The 21,383-nt window shown below is 40.8% G+C and overlaps 1 protein-coding gene across 7 annotated transcripts in view; it reads left to right on the plus strand.

Annotated features, from left to right (window-relative positions):
- TNS1 (tensin 1) overlaps positions 1-21,383 on the plus strand; it is a 390,644-nt gene that overhangs the window by 119,076 nt on the left and 250,185 nt on the right. The gene's annotated exons all lie outside the window — the stretch shown is intronic.

Raw genomic sequence — 21,383 nt, forward strand, 5'->3', positions numbered from 1 at the left:
AGGGCAAGAAGGGGGAGCAGCTTTGGGCAGGAAACTGTGATAGTACACTAACCAAAATTCACTTCATAATGAGTTTGGTCCTCCTCAGCCAAATGGGGGAAGCAATGTGATCATAACATCAGGCTGGAGTCTTTTTCTGAAACATCAGTGCACATGCAGTTGTCATTTTTCCCATTTGGGAGTAGGGTTGCCAGGTCCCTATATCCTCCTGGTGGGAGGGGGGACCTGGCACTTATTGTGCATCTCTTGGTAGTGTTTATTTTTTGTGCAAAGTGTGCACATGCTCCTGGCAATCATCACGCCGGACATGGGCATGCTTCTGTGCTTTGTGCAGAGCAAATTCAGCCCATTTGGGGCCAGAAGTTGGCCCCAGTGAAGCACAGAAGCATGCCTGCCGCTGATATGACAATGTCACTTTGAGAAGTGATGTCACGCACCCCACTGGGAGCGCTTCTGATACACACTTCACCAGGTTGTCTGCCGGTAGTGGGCAATCGTCGGGGTGGGTGGGTTGCTGGGCAAATCCCTGGGAGATTGCCTGCCACCAGCGAGTGACTGGGAAGCCTGGTGGTGGTGGGGTTACCATCAAATCAGTGCAAAAGGTTTTTCTCAGATCTGGGGGATTCTCTCCAGATTTTCAGAATTGTTCATTGTCATCCCAGCGGATCCTATTTTGTGTGGGGTTTTTGAAATGAAGATCAGTGATCTCCCCATTTCATACTGAATGGGGATCTAGGTAGAAGTTCTGTGGCTTCAGATGACCCTTTGCTCCATAATACATTTACGGCAACATGCACATAACGTTTTATGTTCTATCTTTGTGTATCGTCTGTTCATTCAGTTGAGAGATTTTCTTCCATACTTCTGTGGATCAGAAAGATGAAGGCGTAGGATGAATGTTTCAGAGGCCTGTGTTGCAAACATACCCATAAGCCCACCTATCCTCTAAGTGATTGCTAGCCAACCAGAGTCCCTGGAACTCTATTGGATGCCAAGGGGTGAGGCAGTCTCAAGAAGGGAAAAGAGATATCTCCCTGCCCCTGGATAAAGGCAGCAGCTCGGTCAAGCCTTTTATTTTGGCTTTTAGCTAGGATTTGGGGTCAGGTTAAAGAAGGAAACTGTCTTAAGGAAATAAACAAGCACCCTGTGAAGGGCCCCTCAAATCTAACTTTCTGTGTACAGGTTCTGTGACCAGGATTTCTGAGAGGCAAAGAAGCAGTCACTCCATTGGCTACCTATCAGTTACCATGCTCAGTTCAAGGTATAAAACTTACAAGTTCAATTATCACTTACAAGCTTTTCACGGTCTTGGTCCGGCATACCTGTGGGATTTCCTCCCCAGCTATGCTCCTCCATGGCAGCTTCGCTCATCCAAACATGGTCTCCTGCAGGTGCCACCCTGCACATCAGCGAAATCAATAGCAGCCTATACACGGGCTTTCTCTGTGGTGGCCCCCACCCTGTGGAATAGCCTGCGTGAGGAGGTCAGGAGAGCCCCCACTCTCCTGGCTTTCTGTGAACGATATAACACCGAATTACTAAAAAAAGGCTTTTTTACTCAGATAGGAGGCCTGTATTGTAGGGAGGAGATCTCAGATGATTTGCTGATTAGTTAGGAACCATAGACTTTACCACTATGTTGTATTGGATTCCTTCTAATGCTATGACTTTGTGAACTTGTATCTATTTACCCTATGACATTGTTTATGGAAATGTTCTTGATACTGACTTTACTAATCTCACACTATGTAATCTGCCTTGAGTCTTCATAAGAAATGCAGACTATAAGTGACATAAAACAAACAAACAGATAAATAAAGTTGAGCGTAAGCCTGTAAGCTGTAGTGTAAAAGTTAGAGTTGAACCTTGAATACTGAGGAACCCTATCTGGAAAAAAAAGGAATCTCATCTCCCCTCAGTGTTTTGTTTAACTAAGATTCAGTTCAACATGTTAACTCACAATGGGGAAAAATATAACCTTTGGGGAGTGCAGTTAAGAGCTAGTTGTATATTCTGTACTGATTACACACTAAAGATTGATTGTGTTACATCTTACTTTCTGTAAATAAATGTTCCATTCCACCTGTATCTTTTTTATCAAGTCAAAATAGCTTGTGAATACTTACCTCACCATTAAGTACCATATTATTTTTATAAGAACATTTAAGGGCGCACAAAGCTTACACACTGCCAACCAGTTCAATAGAGATTGTGACTCTCCTTTTTACTCATAGTGGGCAGCTGAGGGAGGTTTAAACAAATTAAAGGAGAAACCAGAGTGTGGAATTTGGATAGCTATAAGTCCAGAGGGCAGTTACCTCAGAAGTCTCCCTCATCTGTCTTTTCTCCTCCCCATCCCCCATACACTGAGAGCAGAACCACAAGTGATAAAAGGCACAAATTGGACACTTGTCAGCTTCCCTCAAGTTTTGATGGGAAATGTAGGCATCCTAGTCTTGCAGCTTGGCTCTCCGACTGCTGTCCAATGGACTTTTCAACTGTCACTTGTCCAACATTCTGCCAAGCTGCCTACATTTCCCATCAAAACTTGAGGGAAGCTGACAAGCGTCCAATCTGTGCCTTTTGGGGACTTCCGGTTTGGGATTTATGGAGGTCTGACGCAGCTCCAACTGCGGAGCTGACCGGACTGCCGTTTTAAGCGGCCGGCGGGGGCAAATTAGCCCGCGGCCGACTGCTCTCAGGCGGAGAGCAGGCAAAGAACGCTCAAGACCTCAGGGCGCGTTGATCTCGGGCGAGGGGGGGCTCTGCGCAACGGGCCCCCGCACGACCCTTGAGGTCCCACCCTGTGACAGGTCGGCTATGATCTCTGCGGCAGTTTCGGGGCCAATGCGGTTGGCATAAGACCTACGTACCCAAGCTTCAACAGGGGAAAGAAGAGTAGAGGAGAAACTAAGATTGAAACAGTGATTACAACCCAACCGGAAGTGGATGGAAAGACAGCGCAAGAACAGATGACTGAGGTGTTAGCTGAATACCTGGGGAAGGAGGAGGAGGAAGTTGTGGCTATCCTGGACGTGGTATATCGTGTAAATTCAAGAATTGCGACCCAGAGGAAACTACCAAGAGATGTGATTGTGCAGTTCACGACCCGAAATATGAAAGAGAAGATTGTGACTAAACAGTTTCAAGATCCATTGGAGATTGACGGCAAGACGATTATCATTATGAAGGAACTACCCAGATCGGTGTTATTGGATCGGAAAAAATATAAGGCGCTAATTCAGATTTTGAAGGACATGAAAATCAGGTACAGATGGGAATTACCAGAAGGAGTGTCCTTTGAATTTGGAGGGGCCAAAAAACGTATCAGATCTGAACGAGAGATGGAGCGATTTATAAGAGACAATGAAAAGGACTTGCCAGCAACAAGATTATGATTATGGAGTGTAAAGTTTTATCTTGGAATGTAAATGGACTTAATTCACCGAATAAGAGAAAAAGCACTTTTCACTGGCTATTAAAACAAAAATGTGATATTGTATGTTTGCAAGAGACCCATATTCGAAAACAGGACGTAAAGTATTTAAAATCGAAAAAATTGGGCAATGATTTTGCAGCGGCCTCTAATAAGAAAAAAAGAGGAGTAGTGCTTTATATTAAAGAGGAGCTGCAGCCAAAGTTTGTAATGAAGGATGTGGAAGCCAGATTTATAGCAGTGGAATGTGTATGGAATTCAAAGAGAGTGCTGGTAGTTGGAATTTATGCACCTAATGGAGCAAAAGAAAGCTTCTTTGAGGATTTAAGGAAGCAACTAGATGAACTTTCATATGACCAGATAATACTTGCTGGAAATTTCAATGGAGTGACAAATTTGGAATTAGATAAAAAATCATCAACTGCACAAAAGAAAAGAGGATTGTTACCAAAGTTGTTTTTTGAATTGATACAACAGGAAACCTTAGAAGATGTATGGAGAAGACAAAACCCTAAAAGTAGACAATTTACGTTCTACTCCACAAGATACTTTACACTATCGAGAATTGACATGATCTGGGCCTCAAAAGACTTAGCGCTATGGACTAAGGAAGTGGAAATAATGCCGATGGTAGGCTCGGATCATAATCCAATTATGTGGAAATTGGGGAGGAGGAGCAAAAGGAAAGGATGGAGAATAAATGAGGACTTACTACAAGAGGGAGAGAATATGGAGATGCTGAGAAGAGAGACAAAGTTCTTCATACAATACAACATGAATAAAGAAGTACCAACCAACAAGGTTTGGGACACCTACAAGGCGGTAATTAGGGGCATACTAATGGACTTAAATGGAAGAGCCAGAAAAAAGAAAGAGGAGAAGAGACAGGAGATTATGGAGAAAATAAAAGCCAAAGAAATACAGTTAAAGAAGAGACCAGGGAAAAAGAAAATTTATCAGGACATTAAAATATTACAAGAACAGCTGACAGCAATGAATAATAAAGAACTGGAGTGGAATCTTAAAAGACTGAATCAAAAAGGGTTTGAAGGTGCAAACAAACCTGGGAAATATCTGGCATGGCAATTGAAAAAGAGAAAGGAAAAGAAAATAATAAATAAAATCTGTGAAGATAACAAAACGTATTTGGAACAGACATCCATTAGTAGAGCCTTCTATAAATTTTATGCTAAATTGTATAATAAGAAAGAGGTGAATAAAGAATCAATAGCGACATATTTGGAGAAAATGAAGCTCCCAGTAATTTCGGAAGCGTGGAGAGATAGACTGAATAATGAAGTAACGGATGAGGAAATAAAAATGGCAATACAGTCAACAAATTTGGGAAAGGTGCCAGGGCCAGACGGACTTACAGCTAAATTTTATAAGACAATGGCCAATGAACTGGTACCATTCCTAAAAGAGGTGATCAATGGAGTTTTAAAGGATCAACGGATTCCAGATACCTGGAATGAAGCTAACATATCATTGATCCCCAAAGAGGGCCAAGATCTGACTAATGTGAAAAATTATAGACCTATATCCTTACTTAATAACGACTATAAAATCTTTGCGAAGATACTGGCAGAGAGAGTGAAGGGATGGCTTTCGGAAGTTATTGGGGAGGAACAAGCAGGCTTCTTGCCAGATAGACAAAATTAGAGACAATTTAAGGACAGTGATCAATGCTATTGAATATTATGATAAGCGTTGTGATAAAGAGGTTGGTTTCTTCTTTGTTGATGCTGAAAAAGCGTTTGACAATTTGAACTGGGACTTTATGTTTGCCACTATGGAAAAGCTACAAATGGGAGAAAGATTCATAAGAGCAGTTAAAGAAATTTACAGAGACCAGAATGCAGCAATTGTGGTGAATGATGAGACTACTAAGAAATTGACTATAAGTAAAGGAACAAGACAAGGTTGCCCGCTGTCTCCGCTGTTATTTATTTTGGTACTGGAGATTCTGATGATACAAATACGACAAGATGAAGAAATCCGCGGAATAAAAATAAAAGACTTTTCTTATAAGGTCAGAGCGTTCGCGGACGATATAATGTTAATTGTGGAAGACCCAACGGAGAACATGCCAAAAGTGATAGAGAAGATCAAGGAGTTCGGAGATTTGGCAGGGTTTTATATTAACAAGAAGAAGTCAAAGATATTATGTAAAAATATGACTAAGCAAAAACAACAACTGTTAATGGAAATAACAGACTGTGAAGTAACAAGTAAGGTGAAATATTTGGGAGTTGAACTGACTGCAAAGAATATAGATCTATTTAAAAATAATTATGAAAAATTATGGACTCAGATTGAGCAAGATCTGACTAAATGGAACAGACTGAATTTGTCATGGCTGGGAAGGATTGCAGCAGTTAAGATGAATGTGTTACCAAGAGTAATGTTTTTGCTACAGACAATACCAATTATCCGAGACTCTAAGCAGTTTGAAAAATGGCAGAGGAAAATATCAGACTTTGTTTGGGCAGGCAAGAAGCCTCGAGTGAAAATGAAAGTTTTACAAGACGCAAAGGAAAGAGGCGGAATGCAACTGCCCAATCTAAGACTTTATTATGATGCAATCTGCCTAGTGTGGCTGAAAGACTGGATGACGTTGAAGAATAAGAAATTATTGGCCCTAGAGGGATATAAAAAAATATTAGGATGGCATGCATACCTATGGTATGATAAAGTAAAAGTGAACTCTATGTTCTTACATCATTACATACGGAAAAGCCTATTTGCAACTTGGAAGAAGTATAGAGACTATCTACAAGAAGGAACCCCCCTATGGGTGGTTCCATATGAGGTAATAGATCCGAGAGCTGTCGATACTGAGCAACAGTGTTTAACATATAAGGAGATAACCCGAATAGAATCTTCTAAACTTAAAATAAAGACACAGGACGAGCTATCACCAAATTATGATTGGTTTCAGTACAGACAGATCAGAGACTTATACAACTCGGACTGTGCAAAGGGAGGCATAAGAACAGAAAATTCGGAACTAGAGCAGACACTTTTAAAAGAGGATAAGAAGGAAATTTCTAAGGTATACCAAGTACTGTTGAAATGGTATACTGAAGATGAAATAGTTAAAGTACAAATGGTGAAGTGGGCCATAAATTTCAACAAAGAAATAACAATGGAGGCATGGGAATACTTGTGGAAAAACACAATGAAGACTACGACGTGTACTAATATTAAAGAGAACATTTACAAAATGATTTATCGTTGGTACATGACACCAAAGAAGATTGCGGTAGGGAATTTGAACACTTCTAACAAATGCTGGAAATGTAAAAAACACGAGGGCTCCCTGTATCATATGTGGTGGACGTGTGAGGTAGCTAGGCAGTACTGGGGGGAAATAATAAGAGTAATAAGTGAGATTTTACAATTTCAAATTAATAAGAACCCAGAACTCCTGCTACTGAACCTGGGAATGAAGAACATTCCAGCCCAACACAGGACATTGTTATTTTACATGACAGCAGCGGCCAGACTTTTGTATGCGCAAAAATGGAAAGTACAAGAAGTGCCAACTATTGAGGATTGGATTTACAAATTGCTGTATATGGCCGAAATGGACAAAATGACAAGAAAATTGAGAAATCTGGACCCAGGACAGTTCAACACAGACTGGGAGAAGCTGAAACAATACTTGGTGAAGAAATGGGAGGTGGGAGGAGAACTGTGGCAGTTTGAGAATTATTGAAATTTAATAAAATGCAGAGGGGGGTGACTTTACCGGAGGGTAGAGAGATAAATGAAAATGTCTAAGCAGTTATTTTGTTAGATTGTTATACATAGAAAAATATATAGAATATTGATAGAAAATAATTAACTATAAGGACCGATTAACTAATATTATTTCTGGTATAAATGTATAATATACTAAATTGAATAAGTCTACCTGAAGAAATATATGGATCAAATTGATTGATAATTTTTGATGATAGTTATATAGATGTATAATCAAAGTAGAAGGAAAATAATAATATAATTAAATATAACTAAAGCAGAATGAAGATAAGACATGCAGAAAAAGTAACATATAGAGTATAAGTTAAATTGGTTGACTTATATGAATGTATGGTTTATGTGGTCAATGGTTTATAGAAATATTTGAAATTAGAAAAAATATGATAAATTGGTTGTCTAACATGGAAGGGGTTTAAAGTTAGGGTACAGAGTACTAAAAATAGTTAAAGAATTATTGCTTAGAATAAAGGGAAAGTAAATGTTTGCTAGATAAATGAATTTAAAATGTGTAAGGGAAAAGGGGCAAAGGGTTGGAAAACTGTTGGAAGTCTACAAAAAGGGGGGAAAGGGAGGGGGTTAGAAATCGGAAAATGGGGGAATTGATTGTAATGTGAAATTAAATGATTCTAATCCAATAAAAATTTTATTAAAAAAAAAAACAATCTGTGCCTTTTGTCACTTGTGGTTCTGCTCTGAGTCACCATAGCTTGATTTACACGTTGTGGAAAGTTAACAAGAAAGGTTTCCTAAGTTTGGTGTTTGTGGGGGTAGTGCCTTTAATTATTATGTATTTTAAACGTACTGAGCTAACATTTCTAACTGTTTTGAATTTTTTTGCATTTGTAGAACATAATTCTTCACAATGTGCAGAATAAAAGCAAATTAAAAAAAGAAAGGGAAATAGTCATTTGTAGCCCATTATATACCTTTTTGTCTTACATTGTACTTCATTGTGGCTTATGCCTTCCCCCTTTAATTTAATTGTAATTTATCAACTGGCCACAAGATGTCATGCTGAGTACTTTCTCTCTCTTTTCAGCAGGCCTAGAGGAATGGAACTGCTACCTCATGCAGTAGAGTGCTCTTGTTTTCTCCCAGATGGAATGGGGAAGGTGCCCAAGGGAGTAGCGCCCTGGTGACCGTCCTAGATCTGCCTCCAGTTTTCTTGATGTTTGCCAAAGCAATGAACATGGTGTGAATGTTTCACACAGTTCACCTGTGATTAATGGCAAATTAACCTGAACAAGATTGGAAATGATAGTGTGGGTGGAATGGAATGAAAGTGAAGCTCTACTATTAACAAAAAATGGTTGAGAAATCTAGTGGAAGGGTTAGAACCTTGTGCAGTTTTATGGTACTGCTCAGATGATGTTTCTTCATGGGATAGAAGTTATGCAAAGAACTGTAGTGCCTCTCTAATTAGAGAAAATGTGTGTGTGTGTATGAGAGAGAGAGAACAACTATGCCAAGGTGTCCTGACAAACAGTCACAACTGTGGCATGGTGTCAGCTGGGAATTGAGGCACAATTGGTAGCACTTGCTCTGTCAGTGATGCAAGATATCACAAGAAAGAGGATGAGATACTCCTTAGGTAAAAAAAATCATCCTTAGTGATTCCTCACCTACCTAGAGAGGAAAGTCCTGCAGATCTCACCTATACTTTAGGACTACTTTACACATTTTTGTTATATGGTGGTATGGGGGAATGGCACAGATATATATTTTTATAGAAGATGGTTTTTATATGGGGCTTACATGCCAAGCTACATGTAGACTTCAGTTGATGTTGATTCACATAGATGCACATACACAACGTAGCAAAATCATTTCCTCCTGCAGTCATGTTCTTTGGCTGTATTTTCCACCAGAATTATTCTAGGGACTCCCCTGCTTTGGGTATACCTTCCTTCTGAGTTTTGGTCAGTGGCAACCCAAGTGAAGGCCTTTTTGGTTGTGGCTCCAAAACTGTGGAACACCTTCCCCAGAGATATTTGTCTGTCCCCTTTCATCACTATCTTCTTCTGGTTGGTAAAGACTTTTTTATTTGGTATGGCATTCCCTCAATTACTTCTCCTTCCTGACCTGTGTTTTAATTGCTGTTTTTAATACAGGTTTTACTATTATTTTTAACTGATCCTATTTGTTTTATAATTCTTTGCTTCTTATTTGTGGCTCTGGGTTTGGGGTTTTTTTGCAAGTAAAATAAATATCCAGATTCCTACAAAATTTGTTGATTAGACCAGCAAAGCAAGCCTGTTAGACAGACCATTTAAGCCCAGAAAGCAAGATTCAAGTTAAGAAGTAAAGGAGAAACATGAGAAATACCTTTTGGGAAGAAATTAAAAAATGTCATCAGCATCAAGGCACTTATCTTGCCTTATGCATGTCCATAATGCCATATGAGGCTTTGTTGGTGAGTACCAACCTATACTTCTCAGCCATAGACAGAATGACTAAACGATTTGTGCAACCCCTTTAGGGTCTAGCTGAATGATACATGTGCTGTGAGCTAAGTCGGGAGTCCCTAGACTCAGTTCACAGTTACGTGTACCATCAGGGGACTCGGTTGCTGAAGCTCCCTTTGTTCATGGTGGCTTGTGGGTGCTGTGAGGGGGGAGGAGGGGTTTCAGGCCTCCCTCACAGAATCACAGAGTTGGAAGGGGCCATACAGACCTTCTAGTCCAACCCCCTGCCCAATGGAGGATGAGCCTAAAGCATCTCTGGCAAATAATCATCCAGCGTCTTCTTGAAAACTGCCAGTGAAGGGGAGCTCACCGCCTCCCTAGGCAGCTGATTCCACCTTTGAACTACCCCTGCACAGTTTTTCTGAGAAGAGGGGCTGTTTGTCCCTTTCTTTGAGCTCCACGTGTCCTGGGATCATGTGACACAGAGCCTGAGAGAAGGGCAACAGATCCCACCCCATGGCTGTTTTTGCTTGGGAAATAGGTTTTTCTATTTGGTCCCACTCCTCCATTGGTTCTTACATCATTCCATATTCTTTCACGTAGCTTGTCATTTTTTAAAAAACTGCAGTTATGTTTAAGTGGTCTTTGTAGTGCAATGTGTTGACCGGGTCCTTTAAAAAATCCAAGTATTTCATTCTAGAGCAGGAGATGTGTGAGTAGAAGTTTGCTTCCATATGTCTCTTGCCAGAGAGGAATTACTGGTATACATTGGCTACATACCTGGATTGGATATTTTCTGTTTGCACTCTATTGCTTTCAGTGGGTGAGTGAATGTGCGTTTGATCATGCCTACCCATCAAGTACCATTTTAATGGGCTAAATGAAAACAGTTGTGTGTGCTTTTCTTCCATAAGTGTGACTTTTAAAAAAGAAGAATCCTCACACAAAAATACAAAGTCTAGGAAACTACACATTATCAGCTCTGCAAAGTGCAAATCCAGTAGTGCAGAGCAAGAGATTGCTTCACATATGTATTCTCAAGCACAGCTGGAGAAAACTGCATGTAAGGCAGTCCAGAGTCACTTAGATGATCTGGCACTCACACAGCTATTACAGCAGATGCATGACATCACTCAGACCTGCCACCCATGCAGACACAATGCGGATGTTCCCGACGTCGCAGGGAAAACTTACCACATCAGATTTTTTTACAGAATTTTGGAAAAGGGTTTCTGAGGCCCAACATACCAACTTCATGTGAAAAATACTACCAGTGAGTATGAAAACCATGTGAGCATGAATACCACATGTACAGATTTTACCAATGAGCATGGATGCCACATGTAGTATGGTGTCATGGTTAAGAGTGTCAGACTAGGATGTGGGAGACCCATGGTTTGAATCCCTATTCTGCCATGGAAGCTTGCTGGGTGAATTTGGGCCTGTAACTCTCAGCTTAACTCTAAGCTCTCTATCTTACAAAGTTGCTGTGATGATAAACACAAAGGAGGAAAGAATGATGTTGTAAGCTACTTTGGGGGAGAAAAGCAGGGTATAAATATATGTATCTAAATAAATAAACTTTCATGCTTGGTAAGAGTAATATCTTGTCAGGTCCTCAGGAACAGAGGAGGAGAAGGATCTTCAACCAAAGGCTACATACATCACATGTCTGTTTTGTACTGTGTTGGCTTCCAAACTGGAGAGGTGTTTTTTGGAGGATCTGTACATTGTCATTCTCTACAGGTTCACTTTCTGATGAGTTTCCCTCGGCTTTTCTCAGATCTTTCCCAAACTTGCTTTGCTATGACAGAAACATGGAAAAATGAGTTTCTGAATCTTCCACCCATGTTTTGCCATTTTACTGCTGACATCCCTCATACCTGCCATCCCTCACCACAACACTGGTGGGCTTTTTTGCCGGCTTTAAAAGTAAATCTCTTATTTGTGTATAATTATAGTGTTATGCTGTAGTGATATAACAACTACTTTTTTTTAAGTCACCGAATGTCCTCCAGTGTTGTGAGGGGATGACCAAAGACGATACTAGTGTGAGTACTGTCCTGGAAGTAAGAATACTGTCCTGGGAGAAAGCCTCATTGCAAAGACCTTAGTAGTATTCTTTCTAGACGTGCTTAGGAGTCCTCTCAGAAACCTGCAGAAATCATTATATCTGAGGATCACTAGCGCTGTTAGTTCTGGATATAGGCTTAAGCGCTAGAATTCTGTGTCTCTTTTCAGGTATAGACTTGGGATGTTGAGGCTACTTCTGCAGCTCAGACCAGAGAAAGAAGGTTGTGAATCACATATTTTCTGTTTTCAAATCACCACCTCCTGAGTTTTACTGTTTGTCCATTAAACTGGGAGGTGTCCCTGAGAGCCACATCACATGTTTCACTGAGATGGCAAGAGCGGAAACATATGATCTTGTGCATGAGGACATTGTCCAGAAAATAGGAACAGTCCCCAAAAATAGAAACAGAGTACTACATTTCTACCTTTGTAGCTGCTGCTTTACAGCATATGAATTAGCTCTTGTGGTAAAGTGTTCTTTCCTATGGCCACTTTTCCACCCTCCTAGTCTTGCAAAACAAATATGACTTCTGGCAGTTTCAGGTGTATCTTCTTGCTAATTCAAGAAAATAAACAGAAGCAGGACGATTAGAAACAGCTCCTTGTGGACATGTATGCAAAATGCTCAGTATAGAATTAGAATCCCTGCATCTCTGAAAGGGGAAGAGGTGGATTATGAGCAGAGATGAAAATAACTTAAATTTCTTACCACTACTATCTCTTCTACTTCTGGGGAACTGAGGGCTCAAAGCAGGAGGTACAAATTTGGCCTCTTTCTTATTGGCACTTTGTAGCGGCCTGTAATGGCTTCCTTTCACCCCTGACTGCGAGAGAAAAGGTGCTGAATGTAGCAGCAGTGAAGGGTCTCAAAGGCAGGTTATTCCTGAGAATCATGGTTTGCACTGGGAAGGAAAGATGGGATGAATTATTTTAACAAAGTAATGACTGGAGGTGGATGTAGGTGATTGGCGGGGGGTGAGTGGGTTGAGAGTGAGGAATGCAGAGAGCAGTCTGTGGATTGGCTATTCAGAAGGAACAAACTGGCAGATTGGGGGACCATACTACCTGCTTCTGGGCAATGAGATTTTTATATATATTTGTTGATTTTTCAGGATTAGAACTTTGGCCAACCTAAAGTGCTCCATCCTTGGAGTCTGTATTTCATTCTGGTGGTTACTCTATGAGACATGTGGTAGATGTTATAAAATAGGTTAATTCACATCCGAACACTTCCATAAAGATTGTTAACATTTATTGCTTCTGTTTTAAGCTTCACTGAAGGACAAATGTGTAGTACCTCAGAGCCTCTGTCTATATTTTCTTTACGCTGTCCAGTGTTACTGCATTTTAAATTCATGTTTTATTGGTTTTATCTTATTGTTTTAAACTGTCTGAAATATATTTTATAGAGATAGGTCATACTTTAATATTTTTAAATAAATAAAAAAGAACAATTACTTTCCTACCCAGCTATCACTTCATTACAGGGAATGGCATGTATTTCTTGGGTACGCTACAAACGTCAGGAAGCCCTAAGTTATCACATGTGAAATGGCCCCAAGGATGTAGAACCAGGGTCTCAGTCTGAGGCTGCCTGAACCCCATGTGCTCATTCCTGAGTGGGATTTAAAGTTGAAGCAATGAATATTTAAGGTCTGGCAGCATTTTCAGTAGGACTTACAATGTGAATTAACTTACTGTATTTCATGAACATATGCCTCTCGTTTAGTAGCCCTTCCAAATAAACATCACCTCTAAAGGATACTATAATTGTATTTGCTTAGGGTGTTGTTGCCACCTTTGAAATGATAATTGAGTGAATATGTAGTACCGCATACCATTCTCCCCCTCCCTTTTGGGGACCTTTGAAATCTGGTCTTGCTACCCCTACACTGTCTTAGACTGAATCAAGATAGTCTATGTTCCCCTTCCCTGTTTTTTTCCAATAAAATGTGTTCTTAGCCTCCTTATATTTGCTGTATATAGGGAAGCACATAGCTTAAAACACAACTAGGCTCAGACCAGCAGTCAGTATTCTGTGGTTCCGTTAGAACCCTGTCTTTTAACCCCACCAACCCCTGACACTGACTTTCTTTCTTTCTTTCTTTCTTTCTTTCTTTCTTTCTTTCTTTCTTTCTTTCTTTCTTTCTTTCTTTCTTTCTTTCTTTCTTTCTTTCTTTCTTTCTTTCTTTCTTTCTTTCTTTCTTTCTTTCTAAAAAGCTTCTTTTCCCTTAGTAAGACCAGGAGAATTTTTTTGCAAGTTGCAGCATCATTCCTTAGAGTGGTATTCAACAGCTGGAGTCTGGGCATTATTTTTAATAGTTTGCAGAAAATGCTGCAGAATGATGTCTGTTTGAGAAGGAACAATTTCTTCCACCTCAGTTTTGTATGTCCCTTTCCCCTTGGGGATTACAAATTATATGCAAGAGCATAATTTAAAAAATATTAAGCAGATAAAGAAATAGTTGAGGGTCTTTACATATTCACTCTGCTTGGTGTGCCCACTACAGTGTTTAGAACATTTTGAAAATAAGTTATTAGATTGTGTGAGCAACTCACCTCTGTGCAGACTCTGGCTTTGTACTAGGCATGCAGAAGCACCTCCAGGTTTGGTTGGCATCATGATTGTGTGTCATCATCATTGCCGTTAAACATTCAATGGGCTTTTTAGCCCACATTCAAACAGATTAAGCATGTCCACCGCAGAAATGCTGCTCCGGCACTAGTACAGAAATATATTTAACTGCATCAATCCCCCCCCACTGTTATTCACTGCCATCATTGTTAAAGAATTAAGATAAAATAGAAATAACTTGTGGAAAAAACCTGAATCAGTCTGAAAATTTGAATATTAAGGGCTGCTGATTTTTTGGATCTAGAACAGTTTGTGCATGCACATTCTCACACAGCTTCATGGGAGTTGTAGTTTATTTCCCTCTCATATCATTGGACTATATCACTTTTATCATTTTTTACTCTGAAAATAATAAGGGGATGCCTTGCATGTGGAGCCTACACTAACACGTACATTCTATTAAAAGCATCCCAGCAGGCAGTGAATCCATTGCAGGTCATTTAAATGAGGCTTCCTACTGTGCAAACAGGGCAAACTGAGATATGAGCACTTTAATGGCCTGAATCAGCCATGACTTTGCATGGAAAGACTCAATTTCACCTACTGTGCAGGTGCAAAAGTGGCCACAAGTAATAAATTCATAATTATCAACAATGGCTGCTATACATCTGGAAAGGTGCCTGACTCAGTTCTTAAGCTGAGTAAGTGCAAGTTAAACTGATCAAAGACTGAACTCATGAGTGATTGCACAAAGTATGAACTCAAGACTGAACTCATGAGTGATTGCACAAAGTATGTTCCTCTGGTGAGCAAGGGTGTTTTGAAGTTCTCAGGACACTGACTTCGAACCTCTTCCAAATATTCCTGAAGTGGGTTGATTGACATCATAACGCGGCGGTCATGTTGAACCACTCACATGACTGCCTTACCAAGAACACAATGGTTTGTGAATTGCAGCTTAGTAATTTTTGGAGAATGCAAAGCAATTTCAAGCAGGAAAATAAATCTAGAGAATTACAGATTTTGTTAAAAATAACTATGCTTGCTTCCCTCTTTCATATAGTGCTTTGCTTGGTTGCTATTAAGGGTTGCTGTATTGTATTTCCAACCAGAAGGTGCAAGGATGGTTTCAGGCATGGGAAAGGTTTTTCTATATCAATAGCGTGAGTAAAGAAAACTGAGTGGAAGATTTTTGCAGGGATAGATTCCCATCTTGCACGTGGCTCAAATAACACCTACACGTGTTCCGGATGGAATGGGGTGGCCTGGTGCAGACCCTAGCAACTCACACTGTCAGTCTGACACAGCTGATAGAGATCAGGTGGAAGTTACTGGGCAGCAACTTGGTTGATGTGCTCAGCCAAGTTCTTTTTATCAGACCTGGTCAGGTGCACAGTTTGCTTTCCGATGTCTCAGACAGGGCGGAAATGCTTATTGAGACTTCAACAATGCTCGCTTCCTGTGTTCTCTGAGGCAGGAAGCAACCATAGAGGCAGAGAATGCCTGAAGGCTGATTAAGCCACCAGTCGCTGCTTGGAAATCTAGGCTGTTTAAGGGTCCTCTCCAACCTGTTGTGTTTCCGCAGCACAGTGCCTGCATGTCTAGTACTTGTGAACAGCAGTATTCTCATGAGCAGCCGTAGTCCCCTTTCAACTAAACAAGAGGCTCGAAAGGTCCTATAATTTTCAAGTAAATATCCTTAAAGATCTGCCCCCCCCCCCACTGTTGCAGACCAATTTAAAATGTTATGCCTTTCTCGGATTATTACTTCTGATTATGAACTGTGGGAGCTTTTTATCTATCTTTGACTCACCCCATTAAGGGTTAAACAAGATAGGATATGTGAGATTTGTGGTCAGACTGTTTAAACCTTCAAAGTAATTTGTGGTGCTGCTAATTTGATTGGGAACGTGGCTTTGGGAAAAGGTTGCTCACTCCTTTCCTCCATTCTATTTTCCAAATCCAAATCTACCCCATTTTTGAGGGGCTATCAGTCCCATAGCACACTTACAAAAAAATACTCAGGTGTGGTACCTACCCAGAGCTAATACTAACTTTGTGGGGGGGGGATTTAGATCTTGAAAATGACGTAATAGGAAAGGGTTAAACACTCCTCTCTCCCAGCACAACATTTGCACTGAAAGGAGTAGTCCAAAGGGGCTGCTTTGCAATTAGAAATTAAAATACAGTCTGTGACCTTGATCAGGGATCTCCTTCATTGTGTCTAGGTAAACCATGGAATTCTATTGTTACAAGAGAGGGATGCCCAAGGATTTGTAAGTTGACAGAATTCCATTTTTCTGTGCTTGCCACCAGCCCTGGCTTTTCATACCATATCTTTGTCTGTCTTCATTCCTCCCTTCCATTGCAACCTGGAACTTGACTTCCTTTATCCATTGTCCTTCAGAACTGTTTGGGCTTCCCTTCTCACACACTTTGGCTTCCTTACTTCATGACTGGTCATTTGATAGCTCACCCTCTCCCACATACACAGTGAGGAGGAAGGAAGCATGCAGGGAGAGGCAAGCCAGATACCTTTTGAGCCTCCCTCTCCTCACCTGTTCTTAGGGATGCCACCATGTTTGTGAGCCATCCTTCCTGACCTCGGACTGGAGTTTTTTCTTCCCCCCCGCCCTGTGACATCCACACATGCAGACATTGCTGTTATTGCTTGAGGGGGATCACCCTCAAATTAGTGTCATTTTCCCCTCATGTAAACAGTGTGCGTGTGGGGCAATCTCCCAAGTTTTCAGAACCCTCAACTGTAGCCCTAGCTAATCCTGTATTTTGTGCTGTTTGAATCCACATCAGGGAAGATGGAGGGCAGCCCTTGGCTACGAGGTCTGATGGAGGGGAGGGGGAATGCTGACTCAAGACGTTAGCTGTTGTGAGAGAAGGCGGGGAACTAGGGAGAATCATTCAGCCTAGGAACTGGAGTGTTGAGAAGAGTCTCTAAGAGCATGTTCTCAGCTTGTGCTCAACAGCAAGATAAGTGGTTGCCTGCTGCAGCTTTTGCTAACTCCCCAGAAGCAGTTATTATGAAGATGCCAGTAGGAAAAAATAGCCATCTGTAGGAGTGAGTTATTTGACCATTTAGGTAAAGGTAAAGGTAGTCCCCTGTGCAAGCACCAAGTCATTATTGACCTATGGGGGGGATATAGCAACTGTATGAGATATAGCAACTGTATGCAGTTGCTTAGATGGAAAGTTTCCTAAAGGTAAAGGTGCAAGCACCAAGTCATTACGGACCCATTGTGGGAACGTCACATCTCAACGTTTTCTGGGCAGACTTTTTGTTACAGGGTGGTTTGCCATTGCCTTCCCCAGTCATCTACACTTTACCCCCAGGAAACTGGGTACTCATTTTACCAACCTCGGAAGGATGGAAGGCTGAGTCAACCTTGAGCCAGCTACCTGAACCCAGCTTCCGCTGGGATCAAACTCAGGTTGTGGGCAGAGCTTGGACTGCAGTACTGCAGCTTACCACTCTGCGCCACGGGGCTCTTTACGTGACATTTCCCTCCTCTCCCCTGCTTCCTCTTCACAAGCCACTATAATATTTTCCTTCAGAATTTAGCAATTGGGCTGTTGGATCTTTCAGGAATCTAGAATTTTTGTTCCACATTGTCAAGACTAGGGTTGTTCAAGTAGGCCCAACAAGACATGATACTGGAAGATCCATGAAAGGATCTCCAGTGCAGGAGAAGAGGTCCTTATTTGGATCTGAAGTGTAGTATGGGGCGAGGGGAGTTTGCTTTCTCCCCCATTTTCTTATCCTCAAAATGCCCTCAGGAGTTGCTGTTTGCTGCATTTGGGAAAGCATGCAGGATGTTTCTCTGTTTGAGGCTGGAGAAAATGATGTGCAAGGAAAGAATTCTCCATACAAATATATTGATCTGACCTTAATTGGGGCGTTCTGTAGGTGCTTATTTACAAAGCAAAATTGTACTGGAGAGCGATCATAGTTTGGCCGTAAGATATTGATATGATTAATATTTGTTTCAGTAGCTATTAGGTTTTTATGATGATCATAGGTCTATGGAGCTTCACAGAGATCTGCTTCCTTCAGTGTCTCCTCTTACCTTACATTTTTGATTCTGTGGTATGGTCCTCTTTTGAATTGTCATACTCTCATTAAGCCCGTATGGTCAGGAAATTCTCCAGGTTAGGAAATTCTGAGAGATTCGGAGGGGTGTGTGTGTGGAGCCTAGAAAGAGCTGGGTTTGTGGAGGGGAGGGACCTCAGCAGGTTATAATGCCATAGAGTCCACCCTCCAAAGCAGCTATTTTCTTCAGGGGAGCTGTCCTCTTTGGCCAGTTGTAATTCCAAGAGATCTCCAGCCATCACCTGGAGGTAGGCAACTCTAAGAACATAGGAAGATTCATGCTGGAGCAGACCAATGGTCCTTCTAGTCCAGCATCTCGTCTCACATAGTGGCCCACCAGTTACTCTGGAGGCCCAGCAACAGGACATAGAGGCCGAGGCCTTTCTCTCATGCAGTCTCCTGGATTACTTTCTCTGAATATGAAGGTTGCCTTTAGTCACTATGACTAGTATTCACTGAGAGACCTATCTTCCATGAATCTGTCTAATCCCCTTTTAAAGTTGTCTGTGCCTGTGGTCACCACTATATCCTCTGCCAGCGAATTCCACATTTTAATCATTCATTGAGTAAAGAACTATTTCCTTTTGTCCATTCTGAATCTACTGCCCATCGGTTTCATTGAATGCCCCTGACTTGTAATATTTTGGGCAGAGGGAGAAAAAGTCATCTCTGTCCACTCTCTGTATCTTGTGCATCATTTTGTAAACTTCTATCATGTCCCCCTTTAGTTGTCTAAACTGAAAAATTGCAGACTCTTCAGCCTTTCCTCATAGGAAAGGTGCTTCAACCCCTTAATCAGCTTGATAGCCCTCTTCTGTATTTCTTCCAGCTTTGCAATGTCCTGGTTGAGATACGGTGGAGAAAAATGCACTCAAGATTCCAGATGAGGCTGCACCATAGATATATACAGGACATTATAATCTTGGCTTTTTTATTTTCAGTCTCTTTTCTAATAACCTCCAGAACAGAGTTTGCCTTTTTTGTCTCAGCAAGTTCAGACCCAATTAGTATATACCTAAAGTTGGGATTTTTGGTTCCAGTATGCATCGCCTTACACTTACCCATACTGAACTTCATTTACTACATTGTTATCCATTCACCCAATTTGTGGAGAGCCTCCTGGAGCTCTTTATCAGCCTTGGTTTTCTCCATCCTAAAATTTTTTGTGTCATCAGCAAACGTGACCTCTACTCTGCTCAACCCCAGTTCAAAATCCTTCATGAGTAGTTAAATAACACTGACCCAAATACTCATCCTTGTGACACCCTCTTGCTTGTGTCCCTCCGTTGAGAGAACTGTCCATTAATTTCTACTCTCAGATTATTTGTTAAGCCAACTTTTAATACATACCAGGTCACCATTATGAACATGTTTGTTCACTTTCTCAAAGAACTTCAAAAGGTTGGTGAGGCCGGACTTCCCTTCTTCTCATTAAAATGTGGAAATCTGTATATTAAAAAGGATGCCTTGGTTAAGCCCATCATGTGCTGAATGAAGTGATAATTCATCATTTTTCAGATTTGCACTACTTTTAAACGTGCAGAGTTTTACAGCCCTTACCTTTGGCATCCCCACCCAAGTGAGATAAGTCTCCATTTTACAGATGGAGGAACCAAGGTTGGTTGGTCGGTCGGTCACATTTATTTATTTAACTTACATGTTAATTGGTACAATTCGTAATCATCATCTTTAATTAACCATTTATAATTCAAAACTTGGCAGAATATTTGTAACTCATTTTTTTCTTCATCTTCCTCTGTTATACATACATACATACCTAATTATATATATAATAGATCTGTTTGACTTGTTGAGGTTCATTTATTTATTTACTTCATTTATACCTCACCTTTCTCCGCAATGGGGATCCAAAGCGGTTTACATAATTTTTGTCTCCTCTGTTTTATCCTTACAACATTCTTGTGAGGTGGGTTAGACTAAGTCTCTGTTGATGGACAGTGGCTTGCCCCGTTAAGAACCAGGTCATATGTGAAGGTGCACAGTTAGTTCTCATCAGCTGAGTGATGTGAAATCTGATGGCATTGTCTTCAGGAGATTTATGTTTGAAAAGCTTCTGTTAGTAGTATTACATCTGAATGGCTCAATTTACACATAGTCACTGTGAGCTGCTGGAGCCTAGTAACTAAGCAACTGAACCAGGATGTTGCCAGTTCAGATCATGCTTCTGCCACATTCTGCATGCATTCTTTTTCAGCCTTAGCACCTCTGCATCTTCAATATGAGGGTAATGTTGGTCTGCATTACAGGGATGTTGTAAAGATTACAAGGTAATGCTTTTGCAGTGCTTGGAACACTGAAAGTGCTCTGTAAATACTAATTATTATTGTTATTCAATGTTGTTGTCTTCCAGTGGTGAACATGCAAGTGAGAGTCAGCCTTTAGTGACTCTGTTGCAACACAAGGATTTGAATCCAAGTCTTTAAATGCCCAGATCAAACACTATATCTGCTAAATGGCACTGGTTTCCTGTATTTTACCTGTTTATGCCTTGTCTCATGTGACCCCCAAATACCATTTGTTGCTTCCTGATCTGTTTCAGAGCTAATAGCTGCTGGCTTTATTTGCAAACATTTTTTAGTCATTAAGTACATTACAAGAGACTGGACTGGATCAGAAATGAGAGTTTAATTTGAGTAAACTATTAACAAATACGAATGTTTGTGGAGAAATTCTCAGATGCCTATAATTCCAGAGTGCTTTTTCTTCTCCCAGGAGGCCATAATAGTGCATTTCTAGATAAGAATGGTAATACTTTTGCCAAACTTAAAATGCTATAGAAACCAACAAATTTAATCAAGGATAAATGGAATTCAAGAGGAACGAGGCTGCTTCTTTTAGCAACTTTTCTCTCCTTGGCCTTTTGGACTATGGCACTTCTGGGAATTTGGACAACCTCTTGGCAGTCATCCAGTTATTTGGATTCTCTGAACCTATCAACATGCTCCCATTTGTGTGCCTCTTGGGTACATAGCCTTGGAAGTAAGATACAGGCTATAATAT

The sequence above is a fragment of the Eublepharis macularius genome, chromosome 2 (genome assembly GCF_028583425.1).
Source record: "Eublepharis macularius isolate TG4126 chromosome 2, MPM_Emac_v1.0, whole genome shotgun sequence".
NCBI lineage: Eukaryota > Metazoa > Chordata > Lepidosauria > Squamata > Eublepharidae > Eublepharis > Eublepharis macularius.